This window comes from Rattus norvegicus, chromosome 1 (genome assembly GCF_021556685.1).
Source record: "Rattus norvegicus strain SHRSP/BbbUtx chromosome 1, alternate assembly SHRSP_T2T, whole genome shotgun sequence".
In the NCBI taxonomy this organism is placed as follows: Eukaryota; Metazoa; Chordata; class Mammalia; order Rodentia; family Muridae; genus Rattus; species Rattus norvegicus.
The window spans coordinates 268,109,696-268,134,179 of record NC_141534.1 but is presented as its reverse complement, the minus strand read 5'-3'; the positions used below and the strand labels follow the sequence as shown (position 1 = coordinate 268,134,179).

The following is a 24,484-nucleotide window of genomic DNA, read 5'->3' as shown; positions in this document are numbered from 1 at the left end:
CCTCTGTCCTGGGGTCCTGTCATTAGCTCTTTGACTACTTGAAAAGCAATTGCTACACCGAAGCCCCTCAGTTTTCAGTCTCTAGGTGTCTTCCGTCTCTTGGGTACATGCTACATAATTGTTGTGCGTTCTTGACCCTCGAGACCCCAGGAGTGGCCCTCCCAACTCCCAGTTAGAGCATGCACTCCCAAGTCCTGAATGTGGCCCTGCAGCCTAGGACCCAAATCAAAGAGCGAACTAGGAAGGATGTTCCTAGTCTAGGCATAGCCGCACGCAAAGGCTCGCCATTTGTCACGTGTGTGGCGGGGTCAGAGACTAATGACGATGTTGCCTAGTCGGAGAGAGTCTGTTTTATCCATGATGTGCAACATTAGTACTTACCATGAGGAAGTGAGGGGTTCATGTGCATGTGTGTGCACACGCCTAGGCCTTCAAGGAACCCCTTGGCACAGCTCTGCTGAAGTCTCTGGGATTTTTTTATGTTTGATTGAGCCACAGCCTCTCCTGAGGGAGTCTCATTAGAATCCCTGAATAAACAGTAGGTGATTTTACCTGCTTTTCTGTTTGCAAAGTCGGTCTGTTGACAGGGGAGGGGAAGGGAAACCTGCCCAGGACCTGGGAGGAGTAACCTGTGCTCCAGAACCTAGAAGGACCAGTCGGTCACCAGAGTGCAAAAAGATTCCCAGGGTGGATGGGATTCATTTGTTCGCTTTGGTATTTCTTTGGAAAGTTTCAAGAAGAACAGATTTGGGTTTTGAAGGACACAAAAACAGAGCCTTATTAGCTGAGCCGTGGGTGTGGCAGTGTCGTGGGAAGGGGCCTCTTCATGTTTACATTTTAAAATGTTAGAAGAATGGTCCAGCGAGTAAAAACTCAGGTTGCAGTGCTAACCTGACAGCCTAAGTTCAAGCCTGAGGTGGAAGGATAGACAGAACCAGGCCTGAAACTTGTCCTCTGACCTTAGGCCACAGACTATTTCCAGCTCTTCCAGAGTGTCAGAGTTCGGTTCCCAGCATCTACGACAGGTGGCACAGAATTATTCACGACTCTAAGTCTGGGGATCCCAGACTTCTGCCCTCCTCAGGCACCCACCTTCACACACTTACCCACAGAGACACAAGCACACCCAAAGTTAAAACACAGTAAGAATAAACCCTTTAAAACCCCACAAAGTAATACACCAGCACAATTAGGTAGTGAACCTAACCATAGGGCCATTGAGCACGAGCGCCCTGCACCAGTGGCATTTTCATTAGTGTCGCAGAAAGTCTGCCTCTGGCTGGGGAGAAGAAGGCTTGCACCATAGAGTGGTCACTGTCAAGCAGAAGAACCCGAGTTCAGCCCCAAAGCCCCTGCATGAAGAGCAGGGCAGCCCTGTACTTGCAGTCCCCAAGCTGAGGAGAAAGGGACAGCCTGCCCCACTTAATGATAGCCAGGTCAGCCAGAGACACCATCTCAGGAAACAAAACACAAAGCAAATAAGATGATCGGCATCCTGGAGATCGACACTGAAAGTTAACCTCTACATGCACATGTACACAAATGAACCTGAATCTGTACACACACACACACACACACACACACACACACACACACACACACACACACACACATAAACACACATACACACAAGCACACATATACACAAACACACACACAAACGCATACACACACAAATACATGTACACACACAGACACAAATACATGTACACATGCACCCCACATACATACACATATATACACAAATACACACAAATACATGTACACATCACGCACATATATACACAAATATACAATATACACACATACACACACATACACACATACACACAAACATAGATATACACAAACACACAAACAAATACATGTACATATAACACACACACACACACACACACAGTTTGCTTCTAGGGTGGGTACCAGGTGCCCCTAGGCCACATTGATAGTAGTCTTCTGGGGTTTACTAACTAGACCCCATGTTCCTGCCCTTTGGTCCCAGATCTTTGCCTTCACCAACATAATTCCTCTTCGCTCGGTAAGAATTGAACTTCAGGCTCTTTTTTTTCTTTTCTAAAAGGTCCTATGACTCACATAGTTTGAAAACCAGTAGTTAGACAAACCACACCACACCAGGCTTTTTGTTGTAGGGATTCGTCTTATTTCTGAGGGCCCCAGGTGACCTGCTGACCTGGGGTGTCTCCAAAGCTAGAAAATAATAGGCCATGCTCTAATCTGAAGAGACTCCACTGTATTTGCAGAGAGCTTTGAAATGTTCTGGGAAAAAAGCTGATCAGATGGGCAAGGTATTATATTCAGGGAGAGAAACCCTCCCATCTCTTTATAAAATGGATTAAGCCAGTTTCTAAGGGCTGCAGTCTGTGTGATCTTAATCCCACTCTTATTCCTGACTGGCCACCTTCCTCTTTGTTTCCCGAAACTTCCTGGACAGGGCTGGGATGCCTTCTCAGGCAGCCTTCTCCCTGCCAGCACCTGGGGAGAGCTAAGGAAAACTCCTGCCCTTGCCCCTACCTCACACACAGTACCCTTCATGCTCACAGGCTTAGATCTGATGGAGAATGGTGAACACTATGGTAGATCTACCATTGTGCACTTAGTAACCCTGGCCTGCTGGAGCAGCACATGAGAACGTTGTGGATCACAACCTCAGAAGAGTGGTCAAAGAGAGTTCATAGACACCCACATTCCTGCTAGTCTCTCTAAGCTAAAGTTCATTTAAAGAGACAGAAACAAATGTGGCTTTCTAGAAAAGGCTTATGCCTTGTCTGTTCAGGTGGCCCCACCCACAAACAATAGGCAGACAAAGCTTCATTTCCCATTCTCAGAAGATGGGTTCTAAGGAAGGACTAGCCCAGGTACAGGGAAATTGACAACCTGTACTAATCAACAATCATCAATTCCAGCCAATTCTCAGGACTGCCCCTACCTCAGGACTCAGGTACATCATGTGCCTACCTAGGACTAGGTAGAAACTTCTGCAGTAGGCCCAAGCTTTGAGCAAGCACAATCACTTTACTACTACCATCCCTGCTCTATCATCAGTGCTCTATCAACACTGTACTGTCTTCACTGCACTATCATCACTGCACTGTCTTCACTGCTGTATCATCCCTGCATCATCATCCCTGCTCTATCATCCCTGCTCTATCATCCCTGCTCTATCATCCCTGCTCTATCATCCCTGTTCTATCATCAGTGCTCTATCAACACTGTACTGTCTTCACTGCACTGTCATCACTGCATCATCATCCCTGCTCTATCATCACTGCACTATCATCACTGCTCTATCACCAGTGCACTGTCATCAGTGCTCTATCATCACTGCCCTATCATCACTGCACTGTCATCACTGCACTATCAACACTGTACTGTCTTCACTGCACTGTCATCACTGCATCATCATCCCTGCTCTATCATCACTGCACTATCATCACTTCTCTATCATCACTGCACTATCATCACTGCTCTATCATCACTGCTCTATCACCAGTGCACTGTCATCAGTGCTCTATCATCACTGCTCTATCATCACTGCACTATCATCACTGCTCTATCATCACTGCACTATCATCACTGCTCTATGATCACTGCTCTATCACCAGTGCACTGTCATCACTGCTCTATCATCACTGCACTATCATCACTGCTCTATCATCACTGCACTATCATCACTGCTCTATGATCACTGCTCTATCACCAGTGCACTGTCATCAGTGCTCTATCATCACTGCTCTATCATCACTGCACTATCATCACTGCTCTATCATCACTGCACTATCATCACTGCTCTATGATCACTGCTCTATCACCAGTGCACTGTCATCACTGCTCTATCATCACTGCTCTATCATCACTGCTCTATCACCAGTGCACTGTCATCAGTGCTCTATCATCACTGCTCTATCATCACTGCACTGTCATCACTGCACTATCAACACTGTACTGTCTTCACTGCACTGTCATCACTGCATCATCATCACTGCTCTATCATCATTGCTCTATCATCACTACACTACCTTCCCTGAACTATCACCACTGCATGATCATCAGTGCACTATCAGTTCCTGATTAGGATGTGATTATTCACTGTCTGTGTATTCCTGTGTATGTGTATTCCTCTGTGTGTGTGTGTGTGTGCGCACCCGCGTGCGCATTCATTCCTGTGTGTGTCCATTCCTTGTGTGCATTCCTGTGTGTGTGTGTGTGTACTCCTGTGTGTGTATTACTGTATATGTGTGTGTGTATGTGCATTCCTGTGTATATTCCTCTGTGTGTATTCCTCTGTGTATGTGCATTCTTGTGTTATACATTCCTATATGCGTGCATTCCTTTCTCTGCCTGTATTCCTATGTGTGTGTATTCCCCTGTGTGTGTGCACTCCTGTGTATGTGTGAATTCCTCTGTGTATTCCTGTGTGTGTATTCCTGTGTGTAAGGTGGGACATATACATGTGTGGGCGTGTGCGTAGAGAAAGAGATCTGAGATAGATATCTAGACATCTTCAATACTCTGGGCTTTATTTTTGTGGCAGTTTCTCACTGAACCTGGAGCTCACTGATATGGCTAGACAGACTGACCAGTGAGCCTCTGAATTCTCCTCTCTATTTTTTCAGTGCTGGGCTTATAGACCTGTGTCAGCAAACCAAGCTCCTCATTTTCTCTCATGCTTTCGTTTTATCAATGGAACCGACTCCCCTGTTCCAAGATGTGTTGTGTTGATTTATACTTCCTTAATTCTATTTATCTTGTTAATATGTCTGCAGACTTATTCAAAACTATATTACCTTTGGGACGAGCTCATGATGCCAACCAACACTTGGGACTTTAAAGATTGCCTAGTTGCAGGTGAGGTCCAGAGATGATCATGAGCTCACCTCCAAGCCTCATCCATCATCATAGCTTATGCTTCTGTCTTCAAACACAGGGAAGCAGTCCATGGCTTTCAGACAAGAAAGATGATCCCCAACCTTGCAGGAGCTAGTGATGTTTATTTACCCTTCAAAACTCATTTCCCTGCTTCCTTCTCCTTGAAGTCTTCCTGAGTACCCCAGAAACTGGCATCTGTTTTCTGCCAAGGGTGGTCTCCTGGCTGGGTATGCATTTCCATATCTGAACTTATCGCAGGGCACCATGGCCTTCTTTTTCCTCTCTGATTTCTTTTGCTGACTGTGGTCATAAAGCCTTAATAAAATTTTATGGAATTGAAATAATGGAGTTGTTTATTGGGTAAAGTAGTAGCTTGAGTGGCATTAGCCCCAGAAAATGTATAATGTCCTTGAACTACAATGATCTCCAGTCTCTGGCACGGAAGATGGTTGTATCTAGTTTTAATTTACTTCTCACGAGACCCCCATACATTAAAGGTCTTCCTCAAGCTCTCCTTTCTCTTCAGGGTCTGACCAAGGTCATTTGTGTAAATTAGTCTCCATATTTGTTTCTCTAGAAATGGTGTCCTTTCCCAACTTTCCTTCTTACTGTCTTGCTTGGGACCACTGAGAGACACATAAGATGGTGACATTCCAAAGGGAAGGGATGGGGTCTGGGTCTGCTCCCTGGAGGTGGCTTGGTTCGTGAATAAATTTGCCTAAGTCACTGCCAGCTATCAGCTCTGCATCAGAAGTGCAAGGGACTTCTTGGAAGGGCTACACAATATTTGTCCCTTGCCTCTGAAGACAGTGAGTCCTCGTACACACACACACACATACACACACACACACACACACACACACACACACACACACACACACACGGGGGGGGAAGGGAAGGGGAGGGGGAGGGGAGAGGGAGAGAGTTTTTTTTTTTTTTTTTTTTTTTTACCTGAAGCGTATGTAATACTTGCAAAGAGCTTGCTGTGTTCCACTGTAGTCACCAAATGGCTGGCAAAATGGGTAACTTCCTCCACAAGCCCACCTGAGGTGAGAGAGTCTGATTGTTGCCTCTCTATGTAGGCCATCTGGCCAAATAGAAGCACCTACTCTTTCTGCTCATCCTCGCCTCACTCACCCCTTGACATACTGAGTGATTTATTTACTTCTTGACAGGTAAGTGTACTAATTTTGTCACCACTGGGACAAAATAACCAATCTAAACAATTTGAGGGGAGGAACATTTACCCCAGCTCACGGTTAGTTCTGGTGCTTCTGGGCCTGTGGTAAGGCACAGTGTCATGGCAGGAGGGTATGTTGGAGCAGGAAGCAGAGAAGACATGCTCCGTCAGGAGCTCTTTCCTTCTAGCTCGGCCCCCTTGCCCTGATGGTTTCGCTACCTCTCAAAATAGTGCCGCCAGCTGTGGGCGAAGCATTTGTTTCATGAGCATGTGGGGCATTTCAGTCAGATCTGACAGACATGAAGCTTGCTTGGCCAGCACGTTTGTTTTTGGATGAGGAGTTCAGTTGTCATGGCAGCCGTGCCTTCAGCATCTCCTGTGACTGATGGCTAGAGGTGGGGTTCTATATCTGCCTTTGCCCCTGTCATACTTGCTCAATTTTTAATGCCCCGGCTGCAAGGGTTCTTGGAGACTAAAGATCAATGAGAATGATGCCTGCGTGGGACTAATTAATTAATTACACCTGGCTACCCAAAGAACTGGTTGGGTAGGCAGTCCCAGCTCTGCACCATAGCTAACTGACATTCATACGAGGACGGGAGGGCTGGGCCAAGAAACCAAGAAGAGCCTGAAGGAAGGGGAAAGAAGGCATCTATGTCAGGTGGAAGTTGGATACAGAATGCTTTGACCATTCAACTATCTTCCATTTTGTAGAAGAAAACGAAGAGGATGAAGAGGGGGAGAAGAGGAAGAAGAGGAAGGAGAAGGAGAAAGAAGATGATGACAGCAAAGAACAGGAGGAGGAGGAGCAGCAGCAGCACAGCTTGAAGTTCTTCCACTCCCCCTTGCGTCTGCTCAGACATCAAGGTGATGGCTTTACTCCTGTGTGGTGCCTCAGCTGTAAGATCAAGTTCTCCAGTGTTGAGACAGCCTCCACCTGAGTGTCCACAGAAACCCGTGGTTTTGAGAGATTCTGCCAGTTACCTAGGAGTGTTACACCAAGTGTGTGCCTCCATGCTGCCCTAGCTGTCCTAGAACTCTCTATGCAGAACAGGTGGTCCTTGAACTCCCAGAGATCTGCTGCTTCCCGGGTGTGGTGTGCACCACCACACTGGACTCTGTTTTCTTTTATTGACAGCCAAGTACTGCTGTCTGTAGAATGAAGCCTGGGGCAAGGAGAGTGATCCTGCCAACACAAGCTTTTGTCCTCACACCTCACAAGTATGAGAGAGAGAGAGAGAGAGAGAGAGAGAGAGAGAGAGAGAGAGAGAGAGAGAGAGGAGAAGGAGGAGAAGGAGAAAAGAAGAAGAAGAGGAGGAGGAGGAGGAGGGGGAGGAGGAGGAGGAGGAGGAGGAGGAGGAGGAGGAGGAGGAGGAGGAGGAGGAAATGGAATTAGATTCCTATTCTTGCTTGATCTTCTGGATTTGGGTGCTGGACTTAGGAGAGGAGAGGTAGAGGAGAGAGCCCAAGGCTGGGTGCAGAGGGCCATAGGCCAGTGGGAGGATGCCAGCACTCCCCTGCCTCCAAGCAAGCCTAGGCATCTTCAGACATGGTGCAGGTACCACAGGGCAGGCAATGGCCTGTTGAGCAGGAGAGAAGTGGATTGGCAGGAAATAAGCTTGGTCCTTGTGCTTCTCAACTGTTCTGGGAGTGGCAGGAGAGCCCTCTGCAGTGGGAGCTGCACCTACATGTACGGGAATGACCCGAACAGCCACTCAATGCAGCCCACACTTGTTATCTTTCAGTTCTGTTCTTCAGAGGGCTAGTTCAAGGCATTGGAAACCACATCGCTCCGTCGTCGTCGTCATCATCATCTTCTTCTTCTTCTTCTTCTTCTTCTTCTTCTTCTTCTTCTTCTTCTTCTTCTTCTTCTTCTTCTTCTTCTTCTTCTTCTTCTTCTCTCTCTCCTCCCCCTCCCTTCCTCTTACCTCCCCCTCCCATCCCCCTCCCTCCCTCTCTCTCTTTACCTCCCCCTCCCCTCCCCTTTCCTCCCTCTTCCCTTCCCCTCCCCCTTCCTCCCCCCTCCAGATTCTTCCAGCTGACTGCTTTCCTTGCCTTCCAGCCTCTCCATTCCACCATGGTCTCCTCCCAGGGACCCAGACAGCTTCAGAGAATCTTTTTTTCCACATGGTTTTAATTTAATCTTAACTCATGGTTCCTCTTACTATCTGAGGCTACATAGTGGGCCAATAGCTTTGTCTACCAAATCAAGAAGAGAGTGAGGTGGCTGTCCCAGACTGGAAAAACCCAAGCAGGCTACCAGGGAAGATAGCCACAAGGACTTGGAGAAACTAGAGAAGCCTTGGGTGGGGTTCTCAGATCAGGAACAATACTAGGAGTGGACTCACGTCAAAGGTCGTTATCATCGTTCTCCACGTATATTCCTGTGCCCAGACACTGCTTATCTGACAGGCTTCTCTCTTCCTGGTTGGCTGGGAGGAGAGCAGGCTACCTCAGAGAGTTCAGTATGCCATGAGACCTTGCCTGGCAAGCATTTGTCTCTTGGGCTTTGGAGAGGGCAGAGCAAGACTTCAAAGCTTTGGTCGCTTTGATAAAAGCTGCCTTGAATGCATCCTTTATATCCAAGACAAGGAATGAGTTTTAGTTGGTTTGTTTTCTTTTTTGTTTGTTTGTTTGTTTGTTTGTTTTTCAGACACAAAATCACCAAGCTAAGCAAAGTTATACCTTCCAGGTTGCCCAGTAAGACAGGTCACCTCCTGAAAATCCAGGAACAGAGGATGCTAAAGGGCTCAAGTTTTCCAGAACTGTACCAGTCAATATAATGACCACTGGTCATTGTGACAATGAATTAATTAATGTTGTACGTTGCCCAGACTGTCCTTAGCTTACTATATAATCAAGGATAACCTTAAACTTCCCTATCATCCTGGCTCTAGCTCCCAAATGTGCTGCTACACCCAGCTGTGTGATGCACTAGGCAAAGTGTAAATGCTCAAATGCCACGTCGTGTAGCACAGTGCAAACCAGACACCATCCTGGGATGTCTCTCGTGGACAGTGCAGCTCGGCAGCCTGTGCTTTGTTCTCCAGCTCTCCAGCTGTGAACCCATGAGTTCCTACTCCTCAGGCTAGCAGCTCTTCATTTTTGCAAGATGCCACTTGACGGGGCCCTCCCGGGACAGGAATGCTCCAACAGAGCGTAGATGTTTGGTAACAGGACTCCTGTCTCAGGAAAGACCCCAGAGGAAATAGGAGGGACCTCACTCACTGCAGGTTACACTCTCTGCCTAGTCTCCAAAAAAGACCATCAGGTCTATTCGGTCCTCTAGGGAGCAGCTCCATCCTGGTTGGACCTGGTGCCGTCTGTCCTGGTAGGACTGTTTCCGTGACCTCCAACCAATATATCTCTGGAGGTTAAAATCTTATACTCTAAACAGCCTGTAGGAGAGAGGCACCATGCCCTCCCTTGTTGGGTCACTGTGCCTCCTGGGGAGAGGGACACTGAAACCCAAGTTCACTTGGAAGTGTTTTGCTAGACCCAGGCACTGATGAAATCAGGCAGGGGCTCCTGATGAAGAGCCCACCATTTGATGAAACAGAGTTTTCCAGCCACAGGTTCTGCTGTCTCCAGGAGACTTGTCAACCTGATCCAACCAAAGGTGGAAAACACTCTGGGCTTCATCCAGTCCATCCCAGCCTGAATTCTGACCTTCTTGAGAAGGACTTGGGACAAAGGCCCCAGTCAAGGGTGACCCGTGCCTTTGGATCTTGACCTTGCTGGTTTCCCGGCTTGGACCTGGCCAGGTGGAAGGGTGGGTTTTCAGCCCCTACCTCTTCAAGGCCTGTCGGGATGACCCTGAAGGAGTCATAAAGTATGGGAAGAATGAAACACTCACTGGACCTGCCTTCCAAGCAGGCGCTCATCAAATCTGCCCACTTCCCTCCTGCAAGGCTGAAAGTGAACTTGTCGTAGTCCTGAATGGACACATTTTAGGGCTGATTCAGAACCTTCTAGAACAAACGTTAATGGGACCCAAGTGAAATTGCGGCAGGAAGAGGAACAGAAGGGAGCTGACTTCCTGAGACGAAACTTCAGAGTACATTTTGAGCAGAAACATTTACTTGGGTGGTTCCTCCTGCTTTAGAAAAGAACAAGAACAAAAGTCACACGGTCACTGCAGAGTCATTAAAGATGGCGGCTCGAGGGAGCCCGTTTGTGTCCCAGACTGCTGCACAGCCCTGGGCAACACCTGCGTTTCTCAGTTACGGAGCAAGGGACAAAGGAATTTTGGGGAACAGGGAAGGGGGAGTTTTACTCATCAATATTGTTCCCCCTTCTCCTTTGAATGGCTTCATAGCATCTTATGACAAGAACCAGCTCGATCTCTGGGTTCAAGTTCTACCACAGTGGGGGAGTTAGTTAAGATGAAGACCTTGCAGTTCCTTGCTTTGGAAGAGGGAGGATGGACAGAAAAGGAGGAAGAGAGGGGGTTTTACTTGGGTGGGCAGGAATCAAGCAGTACCAAACAGTGTTAAATCAGGAAGGGACTGTATGTGCTCTCCCTACCTCCCTCCTTCTCTTCCTCTCCCTCCCTTCCTTCTTTCCCCCCTTCCCTCCCTCTATCCCCCTCCCCCTGCCCCTCCCCTTCTCCTCTCTCTCTGTCACTCAACCTCAACCCAACTGTGTCTCTAGCCCAAGGATCTTTCTATTCGCAGATACTCTCGGTCTTTTAGATTTCTTCTATGACTTACGATGACATCACACAGGTAAGCCCATCAGAAGTTGGCAAAATCTTAGGAGCATTCACACAGAATGCACCTAACTTCACAAATACCCCTATTTGACAGCACAACATCCAGTGAGGGTGTCTAACCAACCGCTGTGACATGGTGTTCTCACTTGCATCTCTGTGAGGAGCTGTGGCCTGAAGCCTTCAGGCTGGACCTGGCTGCTCAAACTGGCATTGGCGAACCCTCAGGATCATACACTGTGATGTTGAATTGTGCGGCTGACTGGGAGCTATGGTTGCTGCCACTGCTTAGCACTGTGTGCGTGCGTGCGTGCGTGCGTGCGTGCGTGCGTGCGTGCGTGTGTGTGTGTGTGTGTGTGTGTGTGTGTGTGTGTCACTGGGGGTGTTTTTCTGTTCTGCAAATGCTTGGGTTCCAACAATTTTCCTGCCTCCGTCTCCCAGGGAGCTACTGACCCATGATTCTGTACCCAGATTTTCCTGCTATACATTGCCGTCTTGAGAAAAGACCAAAACTCAAAATTCAAAGTGTACGGTGCTCGTGGCATTGTAAAGCTGCAAGCTTTACACCGTGAGTCCTTTCTACGCAGAACCCGGTGCTCCCTTCATCCCGGTTGTGTCTTAGGCAACAGCACACAGTCTTGGGCTTCTTCTAACCAACTTTATTCTGCCTGAGCTCCCTGGGGCTCCTGAGTACCCAGCCTGCAAACCACAGATCTAACCCAACTCCCAACACACCAGTGAGGAAACCGAGATTGGAAAGGAAGCATGGTATCTCCTCCCTGTTCCTCACCAACGGCTCCAACTCTGGATTCCTTCCGAGGTCAAAGCTGATGAGAATGACTTCCCATGTGGTGGTCGCAGTGTGCACATTTGTCTCAAGAGCACGGAGAACAGATGAAGTAACAGCCACCGAAGCAAGTCACTGGGTCACCAGCTCAGACAGCCAGAGCGAATCGGTCGCATACCTTAATTCCCCGCTTGCATTCCTTACCGGTAACAGGCATTGCTAATCAATCTGAGCACCAATTGGGGCATGTTTCCCTGCTGAGCCTAGACACAGTCTCAAAACTATCATCAGCATAACCTCCTCCGAGGCGCCATCAGGCGCCATCATTAGTTTAACCAAGAGCCAGTTCTTGGAAATGAAATCTTTGTTCTTCCCAGTTTGGGACCGTTCTGATTGCCGTCACTCTGCACCACGGCCCCATGGGCCTGCAGTCTGTACCTTAGGAGAGAAGTCTGTCCCTGTGCAGCTTCAAGCAGGAGTCCATCTGCCTGAGGCACTGCCAAGGGAACTTGGAGGTGGATGAAGAGAAGGCTGTCTCGGTAGTGTGGGCAGAGCTTGATCTCTTAAGAATGCCTGCTGTGGTGTTTCAGCCTGTGAGGAGGAAGGCTTCAGAACCACTGCAATGGCTGGGTCAGTATTTAGTCAGGATCCAGTCATTTTCCTCTAGAGGTTGCTGGCTGGAAGTCTGTCCCTCACTCTTCCCACCCACTGCTCTTCCTACCCTGGCACCTAGAATAGCTTCCTTTGCATGACCTGCTCTCTCCACTGCACACCAGTGGTACTTGGAGAGCAGGAAACAGACTCGGCAGCACTCCTACCTGTGAAAGGTGGATAGACCTCCACTGCCTTTCTCTTCCTGTCTTCATGAAACTCCAAGTGGTCCATCTCCACAGAGTGCAGACACTGGAGCACCACAGAGTTTGGAGCCAGGGAAGCCTCTGTGAAAGACTTGGGCTGGAGAGATGGCTCAGTGGTTAAGAGCACTGACTGCTTGCTCTTCCAATAGGTCCTGAGTTCAAATCCCACAACCACAAGGTGGCTCGCAACCATCTGTAGTGGGATCTGGCGCCCTCTTCTGGTGTGTCTGAAGACAGCTACAGTGTACTTATAATAAATAAATAAATAAATAAATAAATAAACAAACAAACAAACAAACAAACAAATAAATCTATCTTTCAAAAAAGAGTATTGATGCAAACAACTGAAGCCCAGAGAGGTGTAGCACCCATGGGATTGGGTATGTAGCGGTTGTCCTAAATTGGAAGTATTGACAAAAACCAGGTTAACGATGAGTGACTAATGAAGGTGTAGGTATATAGAGCTCACTGTCCTGGAGGGTTTGTCTGGCTTCCTGGAGTGTCACTAAAGATGGGTGTCTGGCCTCCTGAGGGTCCCATTTCCTAAGTTGCTTATCTTCCATGAAAGGTTCGGTAGGTTGTGGGTCAGAATCTGTTTCAAAGTGAGGCTCATGGGAGGAGGCTTATGAGGGGCTCAGTGTAAACTGCACACATCCAGCTGCTTCTCACACAGGTGTGTGCACTGTAACATCTGGCACATACGCCAGTGGCCCCACAAGGTCCCAGAGACTGGGGCCCACTCCACTGGGGCCCATGACATTACTGTGCCCACCTCTTTCATCCTGCTCTGGATGTCCCTCTGTACCATAGGCAAGGATCGACAATGAACAGTTCCTAAGTCCCCACCCTCCCTCCTTCCTTCCCTTGTTATTGTGGGAGTGGCTGGGCTCCAGAGTGGATCTCAACACAATTTTTAACACACTATATAGAAATGAGTCATGGAAGAAAAGTCTGGATTTAGGGCCATTTCCAATGATAATCCTTTTTTCCCTCCAGTGTCAGGAGTACATTTTTAATACGTTGGTTTTAGATAATTGCACACGTTGTGTAAGGCTTACCAACCGCGTTTGCTCTGTACCCCAACACCAACCCAGTTGGACCCCATGTTCCCCTCCCCACAAATCTCTCTCTCAGGTTCATGACTATCCCTGTCGGTTGGCAGCCCACTGAGATTAAGCACAGCTGTCTGCGTGAAGGTGCCTTTGGGGCTATCTGTTGAAGTGGGTGGGCTTGACAGTGGGGACACCGTAAAGACAGCAGTTCTCAGTTTCCCAAGGTCTGTCAAGAGCCAATTGTTCAGAGGTAAAAGATATGGTGCCACGAGCCCCTCCTTCTTTCTCGACTGATTGTGTGGTCTTGTGTGGCCCTCGTTTAGGTAACTAGAGTTGCCCTGCGGTAACATTTAGAGCAGTTGTACTGAGTATAGAGAACAGGCCAACACTGCTGCCTGCTGCATTGGCTAGCTGGATTTTTGGGGAAGGCTCTTGCACTGCAGCTCAGGCTGATCTCAAGTTTATAACCTGACCTTCTTCTCTCAAAATCTGAGGTTGTAGACACGAGTCACCATGGTTGGCTGTTTGCTTGTTTGTTTTTATTTTTGGCGTTTGTTTGTTTAATATGGGTTTTTTTCCCCCTACAGAGCCCAGGCCAACCACACACTTGACATTCTCCTGCCTCAGCCTCCTAAACATTGGGCTTACATGTGTGTGTCACCAGGCCTGGACCATGCAGCTCCTTGGCATTTTAGGTATTTCAATAACTCTGTTTTGCTTTGAAAAGGAAATGTGTGCTGGAAGTTGTCTATTCTGTTGTGGAGAAGGTCCTCTGGTCCCCGAGACTCCCTGGTAGCCATCAAATGACCATAGGTCCTTTCCCAGGGCCTTTCTGGGTACCAGTTCCCCATGTGCAACCTGCCTTAGGAGTAGAGAGGAGGGTCTGGTTTTGTGGGCTCTGCCCTGGACTTCTTGGCAGGGGTGGGGGTAGGTATCTGTTTTTACCCCAGGCCAGAGGTGAGTCTGTCCCCTTAAGGGTGGCTGAAACATGATAGCCAGAGGGAACAGCTTCAGCTGTACCTCCAGGTGGTTAGAGGTGTGGTTAGCATCTCTGAGGCAATGAGCTGTAATGAGTCGTGGGGTTCTGGCCTTAATTTCCCTGAGAACAGGGCACTGACTCAGACTTCTGGCTCTGACTCCCCATCCTCCACCAGCTACAGGTGGTCCTCCCTTCCCTCCCTATCTCCAGCCTCAGATAGCTGCACTTTATCAGGGTGCAGTCTAAATGCAGATGGTTGATCACACCTGCAGTTTAAAGACCTTTAAGGTAGGAGAATGGTGAGTTCAAGGCCAGCATGGGCTCCATCATGAGCCCCTGCTTTCGAAACGAGGATGGCGTGGGGAGGTAGCTCAGCCAGTGAAACAGGAGGTCCTGAGGGTAGCCCCCCAGAACCGACATGAAAAAGCCAGGCAGGGTGGTGCACGTTTGCTTTCCTGAGACAGCAGATCCCGGACTTGGTAGCAGGCAGCAAGCCTAGCTAAACTGGTGATTCCAGAGAGCGAGCGAGCGAGCGAGAGAGAGAGAGAGAGAGAGAGAGAGAGAGAGAGAGAGAGAGATCTTGCCTCAAAATCAAGGTGGAGGCTGGAGAGATGGCTCAGCCGTTAAGAGCACTTATTGCTCTCGCAGAGGAGCCCAGGTTCAGATTCTGGCACTGACACAGGCTTCAGGACTATCCAGGACTTTAGTTCCAAGGGATGTTCTGACCTCTGCAGGTACTGCGCACACATGTGGTGCACAGACATACATGCAGGCAAAATACTCCATCGCATAAAAATAAAATAAATACACCTAAAACCCAAAACAAGGTGGGTAGCAGTTCAAAAGACACCCAGAATTCATCTCTGAGTTCCACATACACATGCACACTTATGTACCTGTATACAAATGAACACACACACAGACACATTCACACACACATATACACACACATTCACACACACAATACATTCACACACACATACATTCACACACACTCACACACACAATACACACACAATACACACATATTCACACACATTCACACACACAATACATTCACACACACATACATTCACACTCAAACACACAATACCACACAATACACACATATTCACACACATATACACATTCACACACACATACATATACACATACATTCACACACACATGCACATACACACACATTCACACACATTTACACACACATATACACACATTCACACACACATGCACATAGACACACATACATACACATTCACACACATACATTCACACACACATTCACACACACATTCACACACATTCACATCATTCACACACTTTCACACACACACATTCACACACACACATTCACACACATTCACACACATACATTCACACACATACATTCACACACACATTCACACACACATACATTCACACACACATTCACACACACACATACAGTCACACACACAGTCACACACACATTCACACACACACATTCACACACACACATTCACACACATACATTCACACACATACATTCACACACACATTCACACACACATACATTCACACACACATTCACACACACATACATTCACACACACATTCACACACACACATACAGTCACACACACAGTCACACACACATTCACACACACACATTCACACACATACATTCACACACATACATTCACACACATTCACACACACATACATTCACACACACATTCACACACACACATATATACACACATTCACACACATATACACACACATTCACACACACATATACACACACATTCACACCATTCACACACATTCACACACACACATTCACAAACACACACACACACACACACACACACACGTACAAATACAAAACGCAAATAGATGCAAAGTTCGAAATTCCCTAAATTATTTTACTTCAGCATTACCTGTGGCTGGGAATTATCTACACGGAAAAAGCTGAGACAATCCTGGTTGCCCTGTGTCCCCAATACTCAGCAACTGCCCCCTGGCGAGCCACACAAACTGTAGCTTTCCAAGACAAGGTCTCCCATTTTACATACCAGCAAACTGAGGCTTGGAGAGAAAAGTCACTGAAGGGCTCGGTGTCAGGTGACTGAAATCAGGATCAGAAGCCCATACTCCTGAGGTAAAGGTGCCTCCAGTTAGCCTAGCTGTGGTTCTGGTTTATGTGGGAAGAGCCTACTCGGCCTGCCTGGGAATCAGATTACTGAGAAGCACTCAGGAGGGTCCTGAGTGAGAGAGTGCGACAAAATGGAGTAGACAAGGTTTCACCTTGTCTGTGGACCTTCCCTCCTTCCCAGATTCTTGATGACTTCCCTGGGTAACAGCTTTTCTGAAGTGTTATTCATCTGGAGAACGAACCCTGAGAACATCTGGACGCAAGGAGTTACATGAGCTGGTGTCACACACACATCAGCCTGATGTCATGGGTCCCCTACCTACCAGCTTTGATGTCCCATCTTTCCAGAGTCAACAGTATTCCATGTGTGTGTGTGTGTGTGTGTGTGTGTGTGTGTGTGTGTGTGCGCGTGTGTGTGTGGTGCACATGCCAGCTAGCCCAGGGATCTACATGTCTCTGCCTCCCTAGCACTGAGCTCACTGTATGTCACCACATGGCTTTTTGCTTTTGCTTTACTTGGCTTCTGGAGATTGGAGCAGGCTTTTTACTGATGGAGCCGGATCCCCAACCTTGGCGTTCCGTTTTGCAGTAGAAACCTGACCCCCACTCTCCATTAGGAGATGAGGACACAGATGCTTATCCACGGCCTGATTCCAATCTTGAAGCTTGTGCTTATGTCACCAACTGAGATGGGACTCACTGTCACCGCAGGGAGCTGAGAGTATAGGGTCAGGGAACGGGGGGGGGGGGGGGGGGGGGGGAGGCGCTGCTGAAGAAGTTCCCTGTATCACAGCAGGGAGGAAAGGGCAGAGGCACGAGACCGATACTGACGCTCCCGAGATAGCCTTTCTATTCTTGGTTCTGCAATGTAGCTTGCTGTGTGCCCTTGGGCAGATCAGTTCCTCTATCTAATGCTCAGTTTCCTCATTTTCTACAACCAAATGCAGAATCTTCAAGACTTTCCCTTTCAGTTCGAAAGAGCCCAGAGCTCTGGCTGGGGTGCGGGCTGTGTGTGAAGAAATAGGAGTCTTGGTTTCATTTCGTAACCTGGGCCCCTCAGTGCTTCCCAGCTGGGGCTGGGAACAAGACCAACATTCATTGACAAATGAAGGTGAGTTTCAGAGAGGCGGCAGGCAGCCTTGGCTGTCACAAAATTCTGACAGAAGGACAGTGCTGGGGAAACCCCAGTTTCTGTAGCGGAGGCCCTGATTGGTGTAGAGCGTTTGCGCTTCCTTCAGACCAAGGCCTCTAGCTTGCCAGCTCCCATGTCATTAGCTGCTGGGTTTGATCAATGGCAATACTATAAACAACAAATAAGTCCATTTGCTGGCAATTTCAGTCATTTGTGGCATTTAATTAGCATAATTGACCCAAACTAGAACTTTCCCTTCCACCTGAATTTAAAAATACATCTCCACTAACCCCCAGTACATCTGAGGGAAAAAAAAAGTTTTTTAATGAGGCTTTAACTAAAGCCCAATATCAAAACACTATATAATACTTTTATCTCATCGAAGACATTTGATGCTTATTAAAATATTACTGCTTTAAGGCTTATTTTGATTTTTTTTTTTTTTGCCCAAGAGTGTGAGCAGAGCCTCACTACTCAGATAATAACAAAGAAACCTTAAACATGGAAAAAAACCCACACATGAAAGGTAATATGTTCCCCATTAGTCCCAGTATCATTTCCTCGGGATTACTGCTTTCCAAATATAGCATTAGCTTGAAAATAAAAGGCCGTTTACAGTAATGGGACACTTGGTACTACTTTGGAGCATGTGGGCTCTCCAAGGACCTTGTACAACGGCTTCATTAAGCGGGAACTGCGGGGGAGAAAGGCTGGGTTAAAAAAAAAAGAATCCCAGCATGTCTCCTCAAAGGCCCCCCAGATAGGCCACCTACCCTGACCCAAGGCCCGTGTCTAACAAGCTCTTAATTCCGCTTTCAGAACTGCTTTTTCACGCGTTGTTTCTTCCAGAGATGAAAACATTTTTTTGAGGCTGACAAGCCATCAGTTGGGTGCCACCCGGGAAGAGAAGCCACGGTCTGAAGCTGTGCTTTCTGGACTCACCGACGGGAGAACACAGAACAGCCAATGGTCATCCTGGGTTTGGGAGGTCTCTCCTTATCCCGAGAGCCGGCAAGTTTAGGAGCAGTTAGAGCCTACCAGCTTGTCTGAGTGGACATGGAGCAGCAACTGCTTTGGTTGCTGGGTATGGCTGAAGCCTGTTTATGGTTGGATGACCTACGCTATCCAGGGACAGAGCAGTCGTGTACACTGAAGGGCCCTCTCAAGCGGCAGCTAGGGCCACTCTAATTCTCTCCCATGGGCTGGCCTGGGTCAAGCTCCCACTGGAGACTGCCAGTCAGCCGAGGGCCTCTGAAGAGACTCACATTATCTGTTTGCTGTTTCGGTCTGGCAATGCAGACCCCTTCTGATTTGGGGAGCCAGCCTCCTGGCACTCACTAAATGCCCTGTTCCACAGAGTGAGGGAGCAACTGTCTAGCCTGAAGCAAGAGACATGGGCCCCTGGTTTCCAATCCCCATTTGGAAGCCAATCATACCTCAGTTGTCAGCGGCGGGGGAGGCGGGGGGAGGCAGAGGCTACATGAGGGTGTAGCAGAGTAACAAGAGCTTACACTTATTACTCCAGGTTTGCCGTTTTCCCCAGAGGCAGATGGCACCATTCGTTGGGCAGGGATCACTCCACCAGCCCTGCCTTTGTCCCAAGGGGACACTTTCTTGGTTGGGATGGGGGTGGTGTCATTCAACCCATGTGAGGAAGCAACCACCCAACTGTCATCAGCTTTGGACGTCACTGACCATGTTCAGTTACTGTTAAGCACTCTTGTCCTCGAAGCACAAATGGGTAATTTCTCTGTGACTGGAGCCAGGCAGGCACGTCGCCCTTGTTCAACCAACTGCTCCCATGTCTGGAATATTCCCCGCTGTCCAGGTTCTGGCCAGGTGTCCCATGGCTTTGTTCTGTTAGCGGTCCTCCCAAGATCGATGACGGCCGTCGATCCATGTGTGAGTGACTCTAGGAAGGGCGCTGAGGAGCTGAGGTTGACTGAGGGCCACCTGCAGAGGCCCCAGCAGCTAAGTGTATGGCCTGAGTGCTGGGCCACGCCGCTTGTGAGAGGCTCACAGTCCTGCGGTGTCAACTGGATCAAAGTCTTCTCTCAAAAGATGGAACCTGGGTTCTGCCCTTGGTCACAACGCTTGACTCGGAACCCTTGCCTTTTCTAAGGTTACTGCTTCTTTGGGAGATGAAGATTGGCACCCTGGAGACTACTCATGGCGCGGGCATGGGCTAAGTCCTCTGCCCTAGAAGACCTACAGGGCAGCCCGGGGCAGGATTCCTCCAGGGCTCATGCACTTTAAATGTTTCAGACTGGGATAACTGCAAAAGGAATTTCCACCTACAGAAGAGGAAAGGGAGGAGAGCAAGGAGGAGAAGCGTCACCTAAGGTCTAGAAACAGCCACCTAGTCCCATTCTAGTCCCATTCTTTCCTAGCTCTACCAGTTGTCCAGTGTGAAGATTAGGTTGTCGTTTTTTTTTTTTTTGTTTGTTTGTTTTGTTTTGTTTTTGTTTTCGTTTTGTCAACTTGACACAAGCTAGGAAGAGAGGGGACAGCTCTTGAGGACGACTCCATCGGACTGACTTGTAGGCAAGTTCATGGTGGCAGTTTCTTTGTCCCGAAACCACCGTGAGTGGTGCCACCCTGGGCAGATGGCGCTGGGTTGTATAAGAAAACAGGATCGGCAAGGCACGGCAAACCAGTCAGTGAGCGCCATAAACAGCATCCTTCTATAGGTCTTGCTCCAGTTCCTGCCTCAAGGTCCTGCCTCGGCTTCCCTAACCGACGAACTCTCAGGTAAATAAATGCCCACTACAGAAATTGCTTTCGGTCACGATATTTATCAGAGCAGGACAAAGCGACTGATGAAAGTGAGGCCTGGGGGGAATATGGGAGTGTGTGAGCTGGAATTGAGGTGTCTGTAAGGACCAGAACCGGCTTCAGGGAAACAGTGGGAGGGACCTGCAGGGGAGCTGGGAGCCAGCAAACTGGCGATGTGGGCAACAGAACACATCGAGAAAGCAGACAGCATCCCCAAGCCCTTCCCTGAGGACAAGAGGTTTCGGGGTTTCAGTAGGTTCTGAAGAGGTAAGAGAGCCAGGCTCAGTGACTGGGGTCTGTTAAGGAGCGTGGGGAGAAAGAGGTGGCTTCCTGCCACATGGGTATCAGTACTGACAAAAAGCGTGTGTAAAGGACAGTAACGCACTACCTCTGTTACCCACGCCACGCCTGGACTCTCTGTGGCCTGGCTACATCACCATGGGGACAGACCAGACCCAAGAGAATGGCAAAGGCCCACAGGTCCTCTGAGGAGACTCTGGCCTCTGTCAACACAAATAGCAACACTGTGGAGGACTGAAGACACTACACACTCCTTAAGTCATGCTAATCCCAGTAAGGATAAAGGGGGACTGTGACCTTGTTGGGTGGGAACAGAGGGCAGCAGACAGTAAATTATAAATAGTAAAACTCAGAGGCTATGACTTTAGATGGGAACCCTGGCTTTGAAATATATGTAAGGTGCTGAGGGAGGGTAGGTGACCGAAGTGGGTATGCACAAGGCTAAAGGAACTCAGTCGGAACAGGAGACCCTAAGTCTAAATCCCACCAGGACCCTTTCTAATCCAGCCAGCCTTGAATCAAGGGTCCCGGGTAGCCGGTGACAGGACCAGCCTTCCCAGATTTACATAGCGTGTCCTTCTCCACACCTGTGTGTAATCTGCTCTATCCGTGTGAAGGCTCTGGTGCTTTTTTTGAATGTGTCCTACATCAAATATACCCCCTCCTCTCCAGGAGGGTCCCCAGCCACCGTGCTGCGGACTAGGGGGACATTTGATTGTCTAGAACACATCAAACAGCCCAGGTCTTCCTTGTAAAAGTTTTACAAGAAAATCATTGAAGATCAGCTGAACCGGCCTTCTCCTCTGCTCCAGCATATATTCCAACGCTGAGCCCAATGGTAGCCTCGCCACGCCTTGGTGCTGGGTCCGCAAGAGCGCTGGGCTGGTGAGCGTGCCGAGGTGGAAGCCTCAGCCCCGGGATCGTTAGGCTTGCAGACCACGGCTGTGGGATCTGGTGAGTTGGACATATTTTATTTAACCAGCTTAGTAAAAGGTAATATTCAGCAGCTGTGATCTATAGCAGAATTACAATTTTCAGGTCAAGGAGGGATTTTGATATTAGGAGGTTGGGCAGAATTGCCGTGAAATCTCACGGGCCATCTTTAAAAATAAATGAGAAAATAGGTTATCCAAGAGTCATTGTAAAGGGAAAATCAATAGGCGGCGTCTATTCACTTGGGCTATCAAAATCCTTGAAATTTGAACAAAAGTTTCACGTTTAGTGTACTGGAGGTTTTGAAATCTCGGCACCGGAGCTCCGTGGTGCTGCACATCCAAATGAGGCTGGCCCTGGTGAAGCTTCGGCCCCGCTTAAGGTGGGGGAGGATCATGGTAGCCGGAAGAGCCTGTAGGGAAAGACTCCTGTGAGGACTCTGTCCCGTTCTGCTGCAGGCTGCCCCCAGCACTCGCAAGAGAAGCACCCAAGACCATAACAGCGGTGTGCCAGGTAGTCCTGCCCTCGCCCTATACAATCCACTGCCCACACCGTGGATGGGGACAACCTCCCCGTGGTGACATTTTACCTGCTTTAGGCTGTCTGAAATGACAGAAGTTTCTACCATCCAACCATTCATCCATGTGTCTGTCTGTCCCTCCCGCCATGTGCCATTCTCAATCAGGAAACCAAAATGGAGAAAGTATGTATGTATGTATGTATGTATGTATGTATGTATGTATGTATGTATGCATGCATGCATGCATGCATGTTTTGGCTCAATCATCTATACCTACACAATAAATAATGTTTTTTTAAATTTTGAGACTGGTGTCTGTGTAGCTCTGGCTGTCCTGGAACTCACTCTGTAGACCAGGCAGGCCTTGAACTCTGAGATCTGTCTGCTTTTGCTTCCCGAATGCTGGGGTTAGAGGTGTGAGCCGCCATGCCCAGGTATAAATAAAAACACCTAATAAAAATTAAAAGAGGAAAAATGTTTAGCCAGGCTAAGGCACAAAAAATCGTTGGAGTCCAGAGATGTCGAAAGCCTGCCTATAGGACATGGGGGACCTTGTCTCATAAGGTTAAAAAGAGGGCCGGGGTGGGGGTGCTTTGTTGGTAAAATGCTTACCTTGCAAACCTGAAGTCTGGAGTTGGCTGGGGAGGCAGAGGCAGGCAGATGCCTGGATCTCACTAAGCCAGCAAGGCTAGGACAGCGGTGGGCTCCAGGCTAAGAAGGGACTCAGTCTAAGGGGGCTGGGACCTGAGCAACTGCAGCTGAGGTGGCTTCCACATGCACCAGTACACCCAGCTGTCCCCCAGCCCCATGAATGAAAAACAAGATGCGGGCTTGAAAACGAGCCCTCCAAGTGTCACCACCTTCGGACAAAGCGACAGTGCACTGTATTCACCCCGCAGAATGCCGAGCGCAGGCTTCTACCCGCCTTTCCGCCGGAAAACCATGCAAAAGCAACAGCAAGCCTTGGGCTTACACCATCTTTACATTTTATTTAGCTCATCCCACGACATGTGTTAGCTCAGGAGACAGCCTCCGAAGTGTGTCACCAACACCAGTGACAGGCCGGACCACATTTCTAAGAGACGCAATGAAAACAAATGCTGGGATAAATCACTTTGTGGGCTAAGCGAATGCACAGATTTATTAACAAACCAGCACTCTGTCAGTGTTAGAGATAGAAGGTGGGGGTTCTGGGGAGAGAGGAGCTGTGAAGCCGGGAGTCCCTGGGACTCGGGGCTAATTCCTGAGTGGGACATTAAAACAGCCGGGCATCGATAAGCGTGGGCCAGACTGCCTCCCCTTCCCCCGCCCGCTCGGTTCCGTGTGATTTCTCCCCCAGCCCCGAGACAGGCTCCTGACACCCCAGCCTAAGCGATGCAGATAATGTAACCGTGGCATCATTAGGAACCATGAAATTGCAATTCCTTGGGGAAGGAGCGCTATCACTCTGTTACACAAGAAGAGCGATTAATTAGCGGAGCTCAGTTTAACGGACTATGTACTACATGGGTTCTAAACCCACTCTGGAGTGGCTCTCGGGCCTAATGAATTACCTTCAGGAAAGAGGAGCTGCAGCCAGAAGACATCGGCCAAAGTGCAACACAGGAAATCCTCCAAACCCACCCGATGCCGATGGGAGAGAACTACCGTTCAGGAAAGTCGGGGGAGGGGCTGGGGATTTAGCTCAGTGGTAGAGCGCTTAAAAAAGGAGAGTCGGGGGAAACCAAACAATCGCTAACTCCTAGTCCCCACTGAAGGGTCCCTTGCTCCACATCACAACCTGGCGGCCCCTCACCCTCCTCGTGCTGGACTTCAGATTGAGCTTAGCATCCTAGGCCTCAAAATCCAGCTGCTAGGTGATGGGTCGAGGCCGGTGCTCTGGACAATGTTAGGGCCTCCACTTTTGGGCCAGATGAACTTTTATTGCTGTTGGATTCCAAATTGTAGTTTTGGTATTTAAAGTCTCTGTGGGGTGTCCTGTGGGGTTCCCAGTTCCAGGATGAAACATCCAGGGGGAGGCCTGAGGCAAAAGCCAGAGCAGTCAGTGATCGTCAGACCCTCAAGAGGGCCTGCGCTTTCTCTAGGGGCCACTCCTGGTCTGTTTTTAAGGCCTGCTGGGCCACATGGTGAGAGCCTGTCTCAAAATGACAAACAATCCCCAGACTACAAAATAAAAGAAGCCAAACAATGAGAGCAAAGTTCACTCAAGCCAAGCAACAAAACAAAACTTGGGCCTG

The 24,484-nt window shown here is 48.7% G+C and overlaps 1 long non-coding RNA gene across 1 annotated transcript; it reads left to right on the top strand.

Moving 5' to 3' along the window:
* The first annotated feature begins 17,318 nt into the window (after nt 1-17,318).
* LOC147997162 (uncharacterized) lies at nt 17,319-22,552 on the top strand. The gene is made up of 4 exons (XR_015653702.1): nt 17,319-17,698; nt 18,569-20,470; nt 21,607-21,748; nt 22,017-22,552. It is a non-coding gene; the product is annotated as an uncharacterized LOC147997162 (long non-coding RNA).
* Nucleotides 22,553-24,484: the final 1,932 nt, after the last annotated feature.